The sequence below is a fragment of the Zootoca vivipara genome, chromosome 5, assembly GCF_965207765.1.
Source record: "Zootoca vivipara chromosome 5, rZooViv2.hap1.1, whole genome shotgun sequence".
In the NCBI taxonomy this organism is placed as follows: Eukaryota; Metazoa; Chordata; class Lepidosauria; order Squamata; family Lacertidae; genus Zootoca; species Zootoca vivipara.
Genome location: NC_142588.1, coordinates 65256885 through 65277756, shown reverse-complemented (window position 1 = coordinate 65277756; position 20872 = coordinate 65256885). Strand labels below are relative to the sequence as shown.

The 20872-nt window shown below is 40.4% G+C and overlaps 1 long non-coding RNA gene across 1 annotated transcript in view; it reads left to right on the top strand.

The window, feature by feature from the left end:
- The window catches only part of LOC148685717 (uncharacterized), a 28209-nt gene extending 20305 nt beyond the window's left edge, over positions 1-7904 (top strand). The window contains exons 4-5 of the long non-coding RNA XR_015950067.1: positions 4421-4500; positions 6649-7904. This is a non-coding gene — a long non-coding RNA (uncharacterized LOC148685717). The remainder of the gene's footprint in view (positions 1-4420; positions 4501-6648) is intronic.
- Positions 7905-20872: the final 12968 nt, after the last annotated feature.

The following is a 20872-nucleotide window of genomic DNA, read 5'->3' as shown; positions in this document are numbered from 1 at the left end:
TGTGATACAACACTACAAGCGTCCCAGTGGGGACTGTGCGATGACAGCATTACATTTTTATGCATCTACGAATATATTACGTAAATAAATAGGGTTGCACCCTATGAAGCCGTATTCAAAGTAGGCCTACTAAAATTAATGGAGCTGAGTTAGTGAAGTCCATTGGTGTAAGTGGGTTTACTCTGAGTATGACTCAGTTGAATACAACTATCTAGGTTGCATCCAACTAAATTATATTCAGAAGAGGCCCATTGGAATGAATGAATCTAAGTTACTCATGTCCGTTATATTCAATGGGTCTACTCTGAGTAGGACTACCACCCATAATATCTAGTAGCCAAGTTTAAAGCGTTATGTTGGCAGATGTTGACATGGCCACAACTGCTTTGTTGCTTTTGTTTGTAGTTTGGCACCGTCAAGAACAGATTGGCTTGTCAGACAGGGCAGGTCCTTTTCTTTGTTCAGGCCATTGTACATCTACCAGAAGCATGAGGAACAATTAAACCGAAGTCAATTGACTGGATAGATTTGAGCAGGTGCTTAATTATCCCATTGAAATAAACGAGGATGAAATGTGCTTAATATTGACCGCACTGCCTGTATTATAGCTTAGTGGGAAATGTTTTTCAGGATTTATTGAGCAGACACTGCTTTTGTAGCTCAGCTGGCTAACATTTTATGAGTTATCCTTTATTGTTACTAAGCAACTTCTTTTACATTTATTTCTGTAGGAACTCCCCCATCTTGCATATATTCACACAAAGCTCAGAATGAGTGGGATGTTTGTTTCAAACTTGATTGCAGAGGGTGGGATCCTGTGGGTGCCAGAACAGGGGTCTGAAGGTGCATGTAGACCTGTGGGTGCAACATTGGCAAGGCTTGCCATAGGCATTTGGTTCATCACTCTGAGATCAGGATGCTGGGCTAGATCGCCCAGGGCTGGATTAAGACTTTTAGAGGCCCTAAGCACTTAAAAGGTCTTGGTTCCATCGTATCTAATTCAAAATATAAGCAATAATGAACCGTAAAATAAAATCTTATTTTTCCAAATGAAACAAAAGCTACAGCAAGATGGAAAACAATGTTTATTTTTGTATACTTCCACTTTATTTATTTTTACTGCATATTTTGCAGAAAACCTCAAGATACTCTGGAAGGATTTTGAAGCCAGCTGAATGTCCTGAAAAGCAGGAGAAATTTATAAAATAGTCTAAAGGGGTTATTAGTAAAGATTCTGTTTCTAAGCATGGCTAACTATCATTTATCTGCAAACATAATTCCAGAGAAGTGCAATATATTCAAAACTCTGACACACACAGTGTTTTAGCCCAAAGTTGTCCTTTTTCATAGATGATAAAACCATGACAATCCCCTGGCTTATCTGTGCACCTCTTTAGTCATAAATACTTGAAGGAATAGGATAAACATAGCAGTAGAAAAAGAGAGAGACTTAAATGGTGATATAAAAAGGCAATTTCTGGGATATCCGTGATGCTGTTCAGACTTAACCTAGCTGAGAATTTGGCCCATGGCAATAGTTTAGACTTCAGTCAAGCTGAAGTCTGTATTGAAGAACACACTAGGAGTTGGCACCACTATACGATATGCTGAAAATAATTAATGAGGACCAACTTTCAGCAATTAAAATACATTTCCTCCAGCCATGTGTACAATGTGCCATGATTTTGCTTACAAGACTCACAAATAATGAGTAGATTTGCCCTTCAGCCCTCAGCTTCAACAAAAAAGGAGGCGGTTGAGAGAGAGAGAGAGAGAGAGAGAGAGAGAAGAAACATGATACATATTATGAATAAGTTTAATGCAATTGCTTTGGAAAGATATCTTCTTGGAATGCTGGTCTAGCTTTTCTCCTGACCTTTGGGATGTTCTTATTTGAGTGAGTGATCGTAGATACCTGCTAGCCCTGCAGAATTAGGATAAAGTTAATTGTGGTGATGTACATTGCAATGCCGGCATCAAAGCTAATCACCATGGCATTAGCATTGGATCAGAAGTATTCAAAATATGCATACAAATATGAGATGACTGAATTTGGCGTTCCCTTAATCACACTGTTGTGCTGTAATATTGAACGAAAAAGCATGCAAAAAATGGCCATATTTCCAAGCTCCATTAAAGCCCATAAGAATTTTCCCCTTAACTTCAATAAGAAGTGGATTCAATCTATACAAATGGGGGGTTCCTAATATGTTACCGGATCATCTACCATAGCCTCCTCCTTTTAAAAGGAGAAGAGCACAAAGGTGTGTGTGACCTTTATAACACTGTTTTGAAAAATAGAGTCTAGGGCTTGCTGATCAGAAGGTCGGCGGTTCGAATCCCTGCAACGGGGTGAGCTCCCGTTGCTTGGTCCCAGCTCCTGCCCACCTACCGTAGCAATTCGAAAGCACATCAAAGTGCAAGTAGATAAATAGGGACCGCTCCGGCGGGAAGGTAAACGGCGTTTCCGTGTGCTGCTCTGGTTCGCCAGAAGCAGCTTTGTCATGCTGGCCACATGACCCGGAAGCTGTCTGCGGACAAACGCCGGCTCCCTCGGCCTATAGAGCGAGATGAGCGCCGCAACCCCAGAGTCGGACACGACTGGACCTGATAGTCAGGGGCCCCTTTACCTTTTTATTCCTTTCAATGGCTCTAGGGTTAAAGTTTGCAATGCCCTACTGTTTCAAGTCTCATAGCAAGTTCGCCCATATTTTCTCTTCCTGTCACATCATGGCATGAGAGAGAATTCGTCTTACCCTTTCATAGTGAAGGTGGGGAACAAAAATGCAAAGACCAGCCTTTGGGAAGAAGGTGATCTAAGTCTGTCTTCAGTTTTGCTTAACCTATAACTCTCTTGCCACCAATTCAATTTTCTACATTATAAATCACTTAAATGATTTATAAATCAATTGCATAATTTAGGAAACCATTGGGCAACATATATTTTTTGCTTGACCGATAAATTAGTTCTCTGGCCAATAAATTATTGAAATGACTTCTGAATCAGATATACATTATATAAATCAAAAGCTTATATGTAGGGATGGCACTTAAAAGTTCTAATTTATCAATCACAGTGTGATTAATTATACCACAAAATAGAGAGGAAACCATCACTTAGCCTTCAGTCATTGTCTCCTCATACATCTGGATATTCCATGCTTGGCCTATGCCAGGGGATGACTACAAATAAAGTGGGTACACAGACAATACAATAAGTGACTCAAACAACATGTTATTGACTTCTACATAAACAAATTACTGGTATGCACCTTTACCAAACTGTCTTAAATATAATACCAAATACTGTCTTAAATATACAGTGGTGCCTTGACTTACGAATTTAATCCGTTCCGAAGGCACCTTCGTAGGTCGAAAAATTCGTAAATCGAAAAGCGCCCTTGGAAACGCAATTACCCATAGGAATGCATTGGAAACGGAAAAATTCGTAAGTCGAAGCAACCCCATCAAAAAATTCTTAAGTCGTAAAAACCCTATCTAAAACCGCCGCGGTTTCTGTTCGGATGTCGGGAAATTCATAAGCGTGTGGCCATTTGCCCTATTCGTAAGTCGAAAAATCCGGTTGTCGAGTCGTTCGTAAGTTGAGGTACCACTGTAAATGAATCATTAGTTGGGCCAATGATTTTATTTATTTATAAAAAATTAAATCATCATCAACTAAGGTTGCATTCTAGGTTACAACAAATTAATATCATTTAGTGTTGTAGTTATTATTATTTATTAAATTTCTACACTGCTCTTCACCATAGAGTAGATTACAATATAAAAACACAGTGTTACATACATAACAATCAAAAACAAAAATACCCCCAGTATTGTTGTTGTTGTTGTTTAGTCGTTTAGTCGTGTCCAATTCTTTGTGACCCCCTGGACCAGAGCACACCAGGCACTCCTGTCTTCCACTGCCTCCCGCAGTTTGGTCAAACTCATGTTCGTAGCTTCAAGAACACTGTCCAAGCATCTCATCCTCTGTCGTCCTACAGTAGGTAACTGTAGTAAACCCAAAACACATTTCAGACTCTTTCTAAGGATTCTTAAGGTGCTAGCCCTTCTATATTGAAATGAGCTTGTCCCATAGGAGATGATGTGAGGGGCAAATGGAATAATGTGTGAACTTGAGTTCAATTGATTCTAGTATATGGTTCTCTCTGCAGACATCTTTTTTCTGTCTCGACTGTTTTCATCCTTCATTTTCTCCATTTCTTCATATCTGCCCCTTGTTCCTCTTGGTAACTCTTGGATATCCCACCTTTTCCATGCATTTCTGTCTCATTTTCCTGACCCCATTTTTTGTTTTTGTTTTTTTCCAATGGACCTCCCCTCCCCACCTGCCAATTTCCTTTTTTGTGGACCATTTCCTTCAGCTAATGATTGCTTCCATCTTATATTATTCCCTCAGTAACCTGTCTTCTTCAGAGATAGATCCCTATATATCCAGCCTTCAGTGACTTCAGAGCATCTTGGTCAATGACAGTCAAGGTGAGAGGTTCCAAGTTTCTACCTTGTTATAGTTTTACAAGTGGTACTTCTGATTACGTTCAGTGGAATTTTTTGCAGAAAAAATTCCCAGTAGTTCCTGTTCCGCACTCCAACAATGCAGAGGCCCTTCATGTTTGAAAGAAACACTAATTTTTATAATGCCTTGAGGTGAACTGGAAAACTTTAACACAAAGTGAAGGGCAAATTTTACATTGATTGTAACTATTCATACACTATGAATGACAGAACTATATTTAATTCATGATTTGAAGATGTAGTTAAAATTCAATACTTTAATGGCACTATTGTTATTTAGTATGTCAGCATTTCAGGAAATACTGAGTGCTACTAGTCCTAGAGAGTTAAGAAATTCAGTTCTGTATAACTATGATCCTTTAAGGCAGGGGTAGGCAACCTAAGGCCTGGGAGCTGGATGCGGCCCAATCACCTTGCAATCCGGCCCACGGACGGTCCAGGAATCAGCATGTTTTTATATTTTCTTTTATTTAAAATGCATCTCTGGGTTATTTGTGGGGCATAGGAATTCGTTCATCTCCCCCTCCCCCCCCAAAATAGTCTGGCCCACCACATGGTCTGAGGGACAGTGGACCGGCCCACGGCCGAAAAAGGTTGTTGCTGAACCCTGCTTTAAGGTGTCATGTATAACCCTCCAACAAAACATAAATTTGAGAGTGCAACTATCCCTGGTGAAATCAAGCACATTGTCAATGTCAAGGTCAACTTAACTAAACCCTGAAACAGAGAACCACAATTCATAACATACATCTTTCAAAGACAAACTATAGCTCTATTGGTGATGCATTAGCTTTGCATGTAGCCTGTTCCAATAGACCATGGACCGCTATTTACTTGCATTTCCGGATATCCTGAAGGGTCTTGCTCATAGTACTTGGGTAGAGAATCTATTGCTTCGGCTCAGACATTGCCTTAAACTATCGGGCCACATTTGTAAAATGTTTATACCTATTTCTTACAGGGATATGCCTATTTTAAGGCTCTGAAAACGGATGGCTCCAAAGCATCTTAAATATTTCAAACTGTTTGTGGTATTCAATATGCTTTAGTTAGAGTAGACCCACAGAAATTAATGACTATTAATAAGTTAGGTCCATTGATTTCAGTGATGCTACTCGGAGTAAAACTTAGCTGAATACTACCCTCTGATTTTTAAAGCCATTTAGCAAGTAAGATCTATTGTCCAATACATCTCTAGACTTTCCAGCCAAGAAAGGAAGGGTTCTTCCCAGAAACCAGAGATAGAAGGTCACTTTTTGGTCATCCCTATGAGTTCAGGGGGATGCAGGTGGTGCTGTGGTCTAAACCACAGAGCCTAGGGCTTGCTGATCAGAAGGTTGGCGGTTCAAATCCCCGCGACAGGATGAGCTCCCATTGTTCAGTCCCAGCTCCTGCCCACCTAGCAGTTCGAAAGCACGTCAAAGTGCAAGTAGATAAATAAGTACCGCTCCGGCGGGAAGGTAAACGGCATTTCCATGCGCTGCTCTGGTTTGCCAAAAGTGGCTTAGTCATGCTGGCCAACATGACCCGGAAGCTGTCTATGGACAAACTCTGGCTCCCTTGGCCTATAGAGCGAGATGAGCGGTGCAACCCCAGAGTCGTCAGCGACTGGACCTAATGGTCAGGGGTAGCTTTACCTTTACCTTTACCTTTATGACTTCAGGAAGTTGGCTCTGGCTAGAAGTGCTAAGGTTGTAAATGCAGAGTCAGTTTCTGTCTTCCCTGTGATGTTTCTGTTTGGAGTCCTGTGATACATGTGTGCTTTATTCTACTGTTGGACTTGCTAAATATAAGTCAAAGAGTAAAATGTGCCAGTGCTTAAAATGAGCAGCAGAAGACTAGCTTTATAGAAAATGCACCTTGTGCCTTGTGTCCATGTCTTAAAGAAAAACCTCTTCCCCTTTTGATTTGCACTATTAATGAAATGGAATGACCCTGTGACCCACAATACCATATTCCCAAAGGATGAAGATAAAATGCATTTTTTTAAAAAAAATCTATATACAATATCCAGCTATAAATCAATAAAAATATCACAACAGATATAAAAGCTCCAAATTTAATTTCAGTTGGGAAAAGCCAGAAAATTATGCAGTTTTGCATTGTTTCTAGGAGATGTATAACATGTGGTTGGCAAGTGTCCAGTGAGATGGATTTCCATAGCCATCCATAATAGTGGCCTCCCAAGAAGACATCTTTTCTGTCTGTATTTGCAAATGGATGGATTGCACTGATGCGCTCAGCTGCACATAAAGATCAATGGGATGGGATGGAAACAGAAAGGTGGGTAATTTCTTTGGTAATTGATTAATTCAAAGCTGAAGATAAATGTAAACCTATTTGAAATTTATGGTTCTGCTGCAATGGTGTCAGCAATTGCAAAAAGCAGCCACTTTCAGTGATGTTTCAGGAAGATCTGCAAAGGAGGTAAAAATGTTCATCCATTAAGAATTGAATGGTTACAAAGAAATAATGAATGAGTATAAATGGGAGTTCCGACTGGAACTCCCAATCGTAGTCATTCATTACTCTGTGCATTTATTGCAGCACAAATTAAAATTCAACCAAATGGGCTCCTCTGAACCAGTTTTCCATTTGCTCTAAAATGAATGAACACCACTACTGGCTCTCATGGCAATATGCTTCACATTTACCCATAGATGATGGATACAAGTAGCATTTAATCCTTGAGCAATATGAACACATAATGGATTAATCATAACAGACAGATATCCACCCCCTCAGCTGGGAACACATAGAATTCAGGAACAACAAGTGATATGTAAATAAAGTATGTCACAGAGAGGCTGATTCACCATTTCTTAAAAGGATTGCAACGAGTGGGAGTGAGTCTTTGTGTAAATTAAACTTTACTTGTAATAACAAACCATTACATGCTCTGTTGGTGTAGAAAATGGCATTTTCCTTTGAGCTGGGTTACTTTGGAAAATTATTTAAATAATGGTACACTTCTACATCCAATTCAATTTCTTGTTAGACTACCCACATATTATTGAAGCATAGTCAACTCATATAAACACGTTTCATCACAGTGGAAAATAGCCTCTTATTTTACCAGTACCATTCAACCATGACTTTTGGTTACCAAATTAATTAACTTGCCTATAGATATCATTGCTGTGGTGTCAATCAAAGTTCACTGTATTTCCATTGCACAAATGCCTTCCCAATCAGGTATCATGAAGCTAAGCTTCCCCCCAACTGCTTATCTCTCCTGTAAACAGGAGCATTTCTTTGTGCAACAACACACTATTTAATAGCCAATATTTGATTTTAATTTGTGACATATTCCTTCTGAAAAATTACACCGAGTTACAAAAGTTATATCAAGTTACCAATTTTTTTTTTACCCAAGACCTGATTCCCTGCTGGTGGATGAGCTCTACTGTCTACTTAGACCAGGCATCTACAAACTTCGGCCCTCCAGATGTTTTGGACTACAATTCCCATCCTCCCCGACCACTGGTCCTCTTAGTTAGGGATCATGGGAGTTGTAGGCCAAAACATCTGGACGGCAGCAGTTTGGGGATGCCTGACTTAGAGCTTCCATACCTGTAAGGACTTCCTCAAGACCTTCAGTGTCAGGAATATTTATTTTCATGTTCATTATATTATTATTACCATTTTTCATCATGATACTTATTTTATAAACATTGTTCTTGCAACATTTAATCATAACACCCAATTTACCTTTATAAATATAAGGATTTTTGAACAGAATTGGGTCAGAAATAAGGAATGAATTACAGCTAAAATGTTAATAGCTCAAGGCTGGAAACAAGAACACACTCCAACAAATTAAATGTTGAATTTCGACTAAATCAGTGAAGTTAATGTTTTGAATGAAAGAGAAAAACAGGACTTTGTAGAATAATTATTTTATATTTAAAAAAATCAAAAGTCTATGAGAACTCAGTTATTTTATTCGAATACGAATTAGAATAAGATGTTGGATTATTAAAAGTCAATTCCACATATAATAAATGTATAAAAAAGGGCAAATAGATATAATAGGTTGGATTATATGTAAGTTTTATTACAATGATCAAAAGTAAGAACACAATTTTCAATTAAACGTGCTCTTCTCTTTTGCAGTAAGCACAATAGATTTTGCAAGGTTGTTTTCTCTTAACCCTACCAATATAGGGGAAAAGTAATCACGGCTATACAAGTACAGAAACAAATGCAGGAAGCCATTGAAATGATATACAATTTCACCAGCATTGGCAATGGTAGTATCCTATGTACTCTTAATGACATTATGGTTGCATTGCTATAAAGGAACCATTACAATGTAAATGAGAGTTTTTCACAGAGCATATTCATTGCAATGCCACTGCCAGTATTTCATTCACTTTATGCAACTTGCAGTTTTAATACCCAATATCATCTGAGAAAGACATTACATGAAAATGAACTGAAAAATAGCAGCAAGGTTACAAATCAAGTAGACAATAGGCACACTATGCTGAAAATACAGATCCTTGTGAATATCCATTATGGAAAGTCATGGGAGGAGTTGTGTTGTACTTCTGCAGGTGAAATCCATTATATAATCAGTGAAAACAACAAGGTGGTTATATTTAGGTTTCTAATTGCTCATGGAAAGACTCCTCCTTCAATGTATCTTCACCTGGGTTTTTGGGTTTTTTTAATACTAGAAATTTAAAAATAAGGTATACTTTGGTGTGCTGAAATTTCAAATGAAGGGAATATCTGAGAGCTGGATATTGATGTTTTAGGGCTAGAGGGAAGTTTCTCTCTCTCTTCTCAATGAAACTGAATGTTGGAATATCCGGGATGACAGAATAAAGTTTTTCTTCACACAGCACGTAGTTAAACCATAGAATTATTTCCCACCAACTTGGATGACTTTTAAAGAGGAATAGAGCAGGGATGTCCAACTGGTCGATCGGAATTGACTGGTCGATCCCTTGGATGTTTCGGTGGGGCTGAATGCGGTGGGAAAAGAGCATTCGGCTCCACCCCCTCACTCCTCCTCCACTTGCACATGATCGCTAGAACGTAAGACGCTGTTTCTGCTGTTTCTGCTGATGGTTCCCTGAGCGATCTTTTTACTTTTCCCCTTTAAAAATGCTCAACAACTTTGACCTGAACCCCGCCAAAAAGCTCAAATTTCCTCCCTAAGGAAAGCTCAGCAACTTTGACCTGAACCTCCCCCAAAAGTCAACAACTTCAACTTTCCTCCCTTAGAAAAGGTGTAGATCACTGCCAGTTTTTTATTCTGTGAGTAGATCGCAGTCTCTTGGGAGCTGGATGTCCCTGTATTAGACAATTGATACAGCTATCAATGGCTACTAGCTGGAGGCAGAATGGCTTTGAATGCCAGTTGCTGGGAATAACAAATGAGGAGAGCACTGCTGCACTCAGGTTCTGCTGGTAGGCAAAAACATCTGGATGGCCACTGTGAGACAGGATTCGGTCTACGGTGGGCCTTTGGTTTGATCCAGCAGGGCTGCTCTTATGAGGGTAGTAAATGGCTCCTTTGTTGAACAGCAACAGAAGCGAAGGAAGGCCCATGCCCGAGTGCAATGCTAAATGGCCCATTGTACCTTGGTACTGTTGACAACGTCACTAACCTGCAGTCACACAAGGTTATTTGACCATTTCCCAGCAGTGTGCTTCCATAATATTGCCTGTACGGCCTCACATTAGCTGCCTTTAATTGATGGTCTGGGTCCCCTCTCAAATCTGGTGGCACTGCTGCTTACAAGGCTCTTAAGAAAACTTTAAGGTTATATATACTTGTACGTCAACACTGTTTCGGACGTACCAGAGGTTTTTGAGAACTGTGTTGGTTGCAACTTTTGTAATAACATAAACAAGCTGTTTTTGTTGGGAAATGCAGAAAGAGGACTAAAGCCACCACTTTTTTTCCCAAGATAGTGAGGAAATTAAGCACAGGAAAATTTGGCAACCTACGTTTTTGGATCCAACGCCCTTTTTTTCACTGACACACCAAATGGACATTTATTCCTAAAAATGGCATCAGCAGGTTTTCTAGCATTTTCAGGATTTCTAGCATTTTCAGGATTTTGAACCAGTCTGGAGAGACCTGCTTCAGGAGGAGATGAGATAGAAAGTGCTGATGTAATCTCCTTCTTTCCATGTGTGCTGGATACTGCACAGAGAACAAGTAAGATCTTTTATATATCGAAAGACCAAAAAGTCTTTAGAATGGTCAAAGCGAGCTTTTGAACAATGCATTAGGCTTTGGGAGTAAAATATAAAATAAAATAGCATGCATGCAGACCAGGTTGATTCTAGAGTTCTTTTGGACAATTGAGTAGTGTTAGAGTGGGGGTTCTGGTTTGGTGTTGGGTTTTGGGTTTTTTTGCACACCCACCCAAATGGGTTTTTGTTCAAATGATGTGCATTTATGGCTCTGACAGGGCTGCCCCCTCAAAAAAGGGACAAATAAAATAAAATAAAATGTGAGTACTGAATAGACAAAGAAATTTATATGAGAGATGTGTATGTATTGACCTCAGCCAAGACCTGAATCATACTTTGGCCAATATATGTTCCTAAGAGTTGTTTTTTCTCTTTCATCTACATTCTTCCCTTTATAAAAAACAGCTTTTGGTATGTTTTAGTAGACTTACAGCTGTCATAGTTGCTATAGCAACTCCCCCCCCTTCTGCTATTATTTCTTAGCAGGTGTTACCACCTGTCAAGGTAGGTTAGCTCATGTAAAATGCTTACAATTTCTCTGTAATCCAAATGAATGGACATATTCGCTAAAGAGTACAAGAGCTGAGAAGGGAAACCAAAGTGTGCTTGCCAGCTGAAACTGGATGATGGAAATTTGGGACGGGGGCAGGGAGGGCGCACAGAGAGAACAAAATTGACTGAGATGATTGAAAATATAGCTGAAATGTGCTTCCAGTAGTCCAACAGAATAAAAGCCTTAGATTCAAGCAGAGAAATTTGTGGACTGGCCAACTTTTATCTGTTAAATTAATTTGAACTTGCTGTAATTATTCAGGTAGATCAGAAACTGAAAATTAGCTAGAACATTTGACAGCGGTATCACTTTAATTGTATTGCCCTTTGAACAGAATCCAAGTTACCATAGACTTTTAAAAAATTAATTAAATATAAATATGAGGAATATGTCAATCTATTTTTAAACTCTAGTTTATTAAACTATTAGTTAGTGTTATGTGTGACTCTAGCCCAGCAGCAAACTATGGTTTATTAACTATGATTAAGGGCAATTCATTATCCAAGCTTTGTAGCTGGTTTATAAATCTTAGTTTACATTCACTGCATTATGTGCAGACTATAGTTAAAGGTAAAGGACCCCTGGACAGTTACATCCAGGCAAAGCCGACTGTAGTCTATAGACTATAGTGGGAGCGATGCTCATCTCACTTTTCAGGCCGAGGGAGCCAGTGTTTGTCCACAGACAGCTTTCCAGGGTTATGTGGCCAGCATGACTAATCCGTTTCTGGTGCAATAGAACACCATGATTAGTGCCAGAGCACATGAAACGCCGTTTGCCTCCTCCTTAACCTCCTATAACTTCCTCAAGTTGTCACTGCCCAAAAGCTACAGAATCTCAAAGGAAGGAGAGTCCATTACCTTCCAAGGGAGTCTGTTCCACTGTCAAACAGCTCTTAGCACCAGAAGGTTTTTCCTGATGTATAGTTGGAACCTCCTTTCTTGTAACTTGAATCCATCAGTTTGGGTAGCAATTTGAAGGATCATCTTTAACAGCCACACAAACCAATCCTCACAGTGTTCACAATATAGCAAAAAGGGCAAGTTTGATTCAATAGCTGTGAATAGATACTTTACGATTTAACGAGGTTCTGAAAACATCAGGTCCTTCACTTAGTAGGCTCTTAGCATATGTCTCCTGTGTGCTTTCTGATGCTTCACTTCACACTCAAGATTGACTTGGATGAAAATTAGCACGGTGGTGCTGAGAGACAGCTCTGGGCACAGACACACTTTACAACTCGGCTTCATTATTGCTGCAGGAACTAACACTGATGGAGCAACCAAAAGTAATTTCTCACTTGCAAAAATGACTTCCAGAGAAACTGCATATTCTGCATATATATGTGACTTCAAGGAAGCACTCTTGTTAGTTGGCTTCATGAGATAATTAGGATACTTGTTTTAGGTTTCTAGAGATGATGTCAAGTGAGAAAGATATCTTTTTGAGACTGATTTAATATTTGACTCTGAGAGTATTTTACATTTTTCTTTGTTAGCGAAATGGAATGTGAACATGGTCTGATTCTATGATTTGTTGAGCTAGCAAATAAGTTAAATGAAGATGATGTATCAACTGCTGAACCAGCACAATACAAAAGAAATATGAGGGTATGCTAGTATTCCATTGCCAGAAAGGTCTGAGATTTTGGCATTTTTATATTTTATCAACATTTAAAAATTTTTTTTAGTGCAATCCTATCCTAAACATTTGCAGGTTGGCTGAGAGGAAGACTGCTTCCAATTACCATGTGGTTTCATAAATGTTATTAGTTGGTATCAACCAACAGTATTTTAAAATGACAGGTGACTGGATTTATGTGCTTGCTGATTATATGGAACAGACTGAAGAAATGTAGAAAAACCACAACAGCCTAGCCCCCTTTACTCAGATGACCGTCTAATGCAGAACATGCTGCCCATGTGGCTCACCGGAATAACATCTTCCATAAGTTTCATTTTGCTAGCCCATGTCGCTTTGCAGAAATATGCTTGAAATATTAAATTATTTCATTTTCACATCACCTTTCCACAAAATAAACTCTTTTCAAAACAGTTTACAATATCCAAGATAGAAAGAACAATACCATCAATGGGTTGTATCCAACTCAGAGTTGATTCATTGTGAAATATTCTACCAACTCATCCCATTAGTGAAAATATTAATGATAGTTCAATAGGACTTTCCCCCCTCTACACTTCTCAAATCTGTTCCAGAGTGTTTGACTCCCTTCACAAGATTTGTGTGTCAATGTGGCTTAGAGTGTTAAAGAATCACAACTCTCTTCCCAGGAGTTCACAGTCTGTTGGATAACAGCCAGGAGATCTTTGTCCCTCCGGCCCTTCCTGCTGCTGTAAACAGCCCCACTCTTGAAGACCAGTGTGATGAACCTCTCCTCTCTATTACTAAAATGCGACACAGGAATCCAGAGGTGAAGCCACACACACTCTTCTCCCGCCGCCTCTCAAATAAACTCCCTGTTTATATATGGGTTTGCTAGTACATAGAGTTCAATTCCAGCTTCACAGTTAACATGGCCATATATCTTCAGAAACTCTAGGCTGATTTGAAGGAATAATCCTGTGCCCACAGTAAGGGTTTCCTCTCCACTCAGGTTCCCCTCAGCCGCTGTTTGTCTCCACACTTTGGCTACTTTGTGGCACCCTTTTCCTTCCCTTGCCTCCTCTGTGCGTGACCTTGAGATACAAAACTATCCACCTGTCCCTCAGGTATAGTATTGTCTCCACTCTTCAGTCACCACCTTTTTGAGTTTAGATATATATCGCTGGATCAATGAAGACCGTCCTTTTATTGTTTTTGACACAACATGAATGTAATTTTTATTTACAACTCTTTATCTTTTCATCTGCTTAAACTCTTAGTTCATATTATTACTTAAAGCTGTAAAACTAGTACATTAGAATTAGACCAGCATCACACTCAACCTCCCACTCTCCTGCTCTTTTTCTCTCCTCTCCCTCCAATTGTCATAACCGCTCTTTTCTCCTCATAGAATGTCCATAACCCCGCCCCCACAAGCATGTGCTGTCACTCAAGGTAGGAGTTGTATTAACCCTTATACACCCAGGTTGTAACCAAATATACCATCTTAGGGTTATTTCGTTACAACAAGCAACCCTCCCAATCTTAAGCAGGAGACCACACACCACCTGGATCGTCAACTGTGGCTCATATGACCATATGGAATCATGTACCTAGGGACAGAAATATAAGAAGATTTCTCACTGTCAGATTAAATGGCAAAATGGCTGAAATTTATGTTCTGCAATGTGCTTTTGATTAGCAGATACTGTATTGCGATCAATGGATATTTATGGTACTTTGCTGGAATTTCTGAAGTGGGTGGATATGAATTCAGTATGATATATCACTAGTGGAATATGATATATTTCTGACTAGACATGTTTTTCTTTAAAAGTCCAGGATTCATTCTCACGTTTGGGTTCCTCATATTTTAAAAACGTTTATTCCTTGGTTCCACAATGGGAGTACAGATTAAATTTTGGTTCATCCAATGTAATGAACTATCTTTAAGCATATAAGCAGAAACTGCCAGAACACTAGATACCATACTATGCTTCTAAGGGTGCAAAAGGGAAGCTGTAGTTAAAACAGGTTTGTCTAGCTTCATTAACATCAATGTTACATGCTCTGAGCCCCTAAAATAATTTCATACATTCTACTATAGCAATATATAATTAGTGACATCATAATTGCAATTGCATATAATATTGTCTTTGGAAATTCAAGGGTGAATGTCAATGTTTGTTAATTGCTATAGATGGTCCTTTGAATAAGCAGTTCACCTGCAGGAATAAGACTTGTCTTCAGGGTATTGTGCGTGAGAAAGCAAGAGAGTGTGAAAACAGGTATTAGAGTTTGAATCGGCAGAAAGTGGGGTAGGGGTGGGGTGGGGAGGAGAAGACAGAGATCTGAGAGTTTATCTTGAGTTATCAGAATTTCCACTTTGGAGTTGGCTATGCTCTAGGAATCTGCCATAGAAATAACTGCTGAATACACAGGATACATTTAAAGTACATTTACAGCTCACACACCCATCCATAATCCTGGGAATTGCAGAGCTACACTTCTCAGCACCTTTAACAAGGTGGTGAGGATTCTTTGGAGGGAAGTCATGTGCTTTAAGGGTATTTGGATATGCTCTGTAGTGTGGATATCCCCACCATTAGTGTGTGCTTACTCAGAGATTGATATCCAAACCATCCTAAATATCTTTGCAGAAGCTTATGAAAAGCTTAGCTTACCACTCAATATTAAAAAACAAAACAAAACCACAAAGTGCTGCACCAACAAGCACAAAACAACCCCTCTGCAGCACCACAAATCCAGCTTAATAGTGTAACGTTGGAAAGTGACAATCACTTCTCCTACCTGGGCAGATATTTTTCCACAAGGACCAACATCGATGCTAAAATCCAGCACTGCCTGGGCTCTGCAAGTGCAGCTTTCTCCCAATTTAAGTGCAGAGTGTTTGAGAACAGACACATTTGCAGGGAAACCAAAATGCTTGTTTACAAAGCTATTGTACTACCAACTTCACTGTATGCTTGTGGAACATGGACCACTTATAAACGCTGTGTCCAACTCCTTGAAAGATTCCCTCAACAGTGTCTCCAAATTTTTTTACACATGACTTGGGAAGACAGGTGAACTAATGTCAGTGTACTGCAAGAAGCAAAGACCACCAGTGTCAAAGCAATGTTTCTTCAACATCAACTTCGTTGGACTGGTCATGCTGTTCAGGTGCCTGATTATCCTTTTCCAAAGCAACTACTCTATTCCCAACTCAAGGATGGAAAGTGAAACACTGGTGGACAACAAAAGAGGTTTAAAGACACACTCATTTAAAAATGTAACATAAACACTGATAACTGGGGAAACTCTGACCTGCAAGCACTCCAGATGGAGAACAGCCTTTACCAAAGGTGTCGTGGACTTTTAAGAAGCATGAACTCAGAGCGAAAAGGAGAAATGTGCTAAGAGGAATGCACGTTTGGCAAACTCTCACTGTGATCAACTGCCGCCCAGAATCTTATGTCCCCACTGTGGAAGGATGTGTGGATCCAAAACTGGCCTCCACAATCACAGACTCACTGTTAAGACCATGTTCATGGAAGACAATCTTACTTGGCTATGAGGAAAGATGGCCAAAGATGCCCACCATAAGTCCCAATTGTCTCCATATTGTAGCATTGCCCCTGGAATTTCTCCTTGCTTAGAAATGGGGAAGGGGCATTTTATATTATTTTGATTCCATACACCCGCACCATCTCTAGCAATAGCTATTTCAGCTGCTCAGCCATCCCCATCTGTTACTTTCATTTTACAATGGGAGAGAAGAGTCTAAATAACCAAGACAGCAAATGAAATTAGAGTGCTGAAAAGGTCAAAGCCTCACACTGCAAGACAATAATTTGCAAAATCCATGAGGCACTCTAGCTCTAATATATCACTTTTGCATCAGAAACTTCAAAGAGCATTACAAATTACAAAAATGGGGGGGGGGGGGAATAATCCGCAGTGGTTGAGATGAGAATGGTAAGAAGGCAAAGCTGTGAAATTGCTCCTGACAACTTAGGGTATGATTCAACCAAAATGAAGCATTTCTGAGTCCCATTGATTTCATTAGGAGCCATATGTCATAAGTTTACAACTCTCCCATTGGAATGAATGGATCATTAAGTGGTTTAACTTTGTCCATGCCGAATCATTTGATCGTGCCCAATAATTTGGTGCTATCAGGAATAAATTATATTCCTGGAGCTGTTACATGTTTCATGTATTAAGGATTATTGCACCTCTTCCTGTGTTAGCTGTTAATAGATACAATACATTGGACGCACCCAACACATATAAAATTATTGTTGCTATATATGCACACGATAGAGCAGTTTTAGCTTGTGTTTAAAAGAGCAGTGGTAGATTAAAATATCAGATGCTTGATCTAGGATAAGTGTCACTGTTTCGCTGACCCAGTTCACACGAAACACTAAGTCATACCATGGCTTAGTGAGCATGCAAGCGTGTTGGTTCCCAGAGATGAAATGGTGGCTATTTTGCTCCTCCTCTGGTACAGTTGCTACTTAGGGATAAGCTTTGGTTAAGCTTGTCACAGAGGCGGGGACAGGATCCAGACAGAACACTGGTTCCTGAGCTCTCCCACTTGCTATGGGCCACTTGGACATATGAATGGGGCTGTCTAAGTCCAGCTCAAAACATTTTGGCATATGAGGTGAGCCACAAAATGGTGCCCTCCACCACAGAATAAGAGGTGAGAAGTTCTACCTCAAGAACAAATGGGTGGGAAATAATGATCTGCATTGGGAACAAGAGTGAGAAGAGACCAGTAGTGCATCCTATTTGCTAAGAGGTTGCTGTAGAATTGGCCTTGGGGTGGGGCAGCTCTTGTTGGGAGATTCATTCCCCGTGTGCAGTCATAGGTTTGTTGTCTGTCATATGACTGTATGTGTTTTCATTCCACAGAGTGGGGAGTGACGAAGACAGGATGTTTGTCTTACTGTGTTCCTAAGTGGGACTGTTGTTCCTTTGTCCTTTCTCTTTGCTGTGTGAAGCTAGGGAGAGAGGGAGCCATGTTACAGTGCTCCGTGTATGTTTCTATGTAAATAAACTAGCTTTGCCAAAATGTTGAGTTGCTGGGGTTTGTGACGCAACTGTGCAAATCTCTGCAGATGCTAAGAGTGTGTTGATGCACTCCTACATCAATCACTATGATGTCGGGGGCTGAGGAAAGCTCAGAAGCTCCCAGACGACCACCCAGGAAGAGCAGGGATCATGCCAGTCAGGCATGTGTCTCTGCCAGGGTCCTACTTGTGAGTAGAGACCGTTTCCTGACAGTTCTGGCCTCCAAGGAGAGTGCTGCAGCTGTTGCTACCACTGCAGAAGCAACTAGACAAGTGAAGCATTCTTTGGAGGCTGAATCTGCTGCCTGAAGAAGTGACCTCACCTTGTCTCATGGGTGGGCAGCCCTGGGGCTGCCTACCTGTCAACCACCTGCCAACACCATGACATCCGGTGACACAATACTCTGCTCTAAGGACCCCCTCCCCCCTTTCTTCCACTGCAGCCTGGGGGCTTCAATTCAAGCTGTTGCTTCATATGAAAAAAGGCCTTTTCAGACTGGCTTGGACTGCAAAAAACCATCCCTGGAGCCAGACCTAACAGGGCTGTACTTATCACCAATCAATCAGTTGCAACCCCTGCTATTCGCAAGAATAGGCTGCACTCAAGTTCCCCATTAGGAACTCCAGAATGCAGTCAACCCCAGTGGGATCCAGTTTGTACCAGTCACCCGATCAGCACTTATTGTAACACCTACTTTAAGAGGCAAACATCCTGAAATGTTTTCCTATTTCCTTTAGTGTATTATATTATGAGCGACAGGCATTAATGATAAGTTAAGATGATTAGTCAGGCTGTTCACTTAGCAAGAGCCTTACAAGTGTCAAGAACATGCAAGCTGCCACAAAAAGAATGCTTAAGTAAGAGTGCAAAGGCCTCTGGGATAAAAGTGACTATATTTTCCTCTCATATCCATGACAACGTATTAGGAAGAAAGTCCTGTTAAATTAAACACAACTTACTTCTGAATAAACATCCTTAGTATTTCACTGTACAACTGATATTTCAAAAACTTAAAGAATAAATCCATGGAAGCGCTTCCTCTTGGTTAGTATATGAACGTGATGAACAGCTCTTGACCCCACATCTTTTATGTGTTCACCCTTTTGGGCTCGTAAGAAAAAAAGGAAATAATCTCTCCTGGCCTTTTATGCCTGCTGCAATCCGCTGACTGCTCAACCTCTATTGTCAGTTTTCAGCTTTTCTAGGACTTAACAGGAAATTTCTGTGTCTCTTTGTTCATTCTTCAGAAAGAGCCAAATATCAGATGAAATGGACTAACATTAACATACAGCAATATCTAACCTCTCAGGTGTGAATATTCATGTCTTATGACCAATTACCAAGGCCTAATTAGAAAAAAAGGATTTCTCATTGGCTAAAGGATCCATAATCGTGGTTAACAAAGAAAAAACGTTATCTTACTGAAACCATGCTATATGGGCTCTGTCATTTTATCATGCATGCTTTTTCTTCATTAAAAAAAATCCAACAAAAAACAGGAGGAAAGAAAGATTGTGTTTTGTAAGGTCACATTCCGCAGGCGGTTGCTCGAATTATATATTCCTGCCTGGCTCTATTCAAGCAATAAATATTTCTGTAATTGAAATTGTAAGCTTTCAGCGGTACCCTGCTCTTCAGCTAACCTAATGCGCAAGTTCACAAAATGTGTTAAGATTATTTATTCAATATTACAGTATCAACAGCAAAACAGATATTTCCCCCATAATTCCAGGATAGAGCTACAAGTGGATGCACAACAAAATGTCGCAGAGTGAAGCACCCCTCTTCAGTCTCCCAGCAAGTTCAAAAGGTTTGATTTGCACAATGTGTCTGCGTGACTGTTTAGCTAAGACTACGTTTCAAACTTTTTGCAGATATTAGAATTCCAGGTTTTGTGAGTTCTAATATAAAACCATAGAACATAAAAGAAAAGGCACACTAGAATCATAGAATTGTAATGCTGGAAGGGAACATGAGGGTCATCTAAGTCTAACCTGCTGCAATGCAGGAAACCTTTGCCCAACATGAGGCTCAAACCCACCACCCTGATATTAACAATCTCATGCCCTACCCAGGGGCGTACAAAGTGGGGGGCGGAGGGGGCGGGCCACCCTAGGTGCCACTCTGGGGTGTGTGTGACAAGATGGCCCCTGCCTCCCTCCAGCTGTAGAGGGGCCGAGGGCGCACCACACAGTCAGTATGGGTGCCGCTTGCGCAGTGTCCATACGGGTTACCACGCTCTCGTGCCATCTGTACGGGCTGCCTCTTGCACGGCGACCATACGGGCTGCCGCTCTCGTGCACCTTCCGTATGGGCTGACACATGTGTGCACTCTGTACAGGATGCTGCACATGCGCAGTCATTACGGATCCCGCATCTGCGCCACAGGGCGGTTCGCCCCACCCCTCGGCGTCCCACCCCGGGTGCCAGAGAGGGTTCCTCTGCCACTGACCTACCGACTGAGCCATCTTAGCAATCATCTACCTTTCTTGTTATGAAGGTGTTGATTTGTGATATCCTCAGGTATGAACTCTCCCCAGAGTTTACCGTATACCAGCCATCTATCAATCATTTGACATGACATAACATTGGTTGATTCAACATCAAATGCACCTAAAGTGTGCTCTCAATTCTTTTATTCTGCATTTACAGAAGTAACTCGTTCAAGCTGTATTGCTATTTCATCTACAGTTGAGGAAGCCCAAGCAGCTCTGCCATTTATGGGGATTTTTCAAGAAGACCATTCCTCCTTCTCCTCACCCATCTGTGTGCTCCGTACCTGTCAATGAACCACAGGAATGGCAAGACTGAAGAACCCAATGAAGCAAATTAACCAAGGGCAGAATTGAGGAATTTACAGAGAAACACAGAGAACAGCAGCAG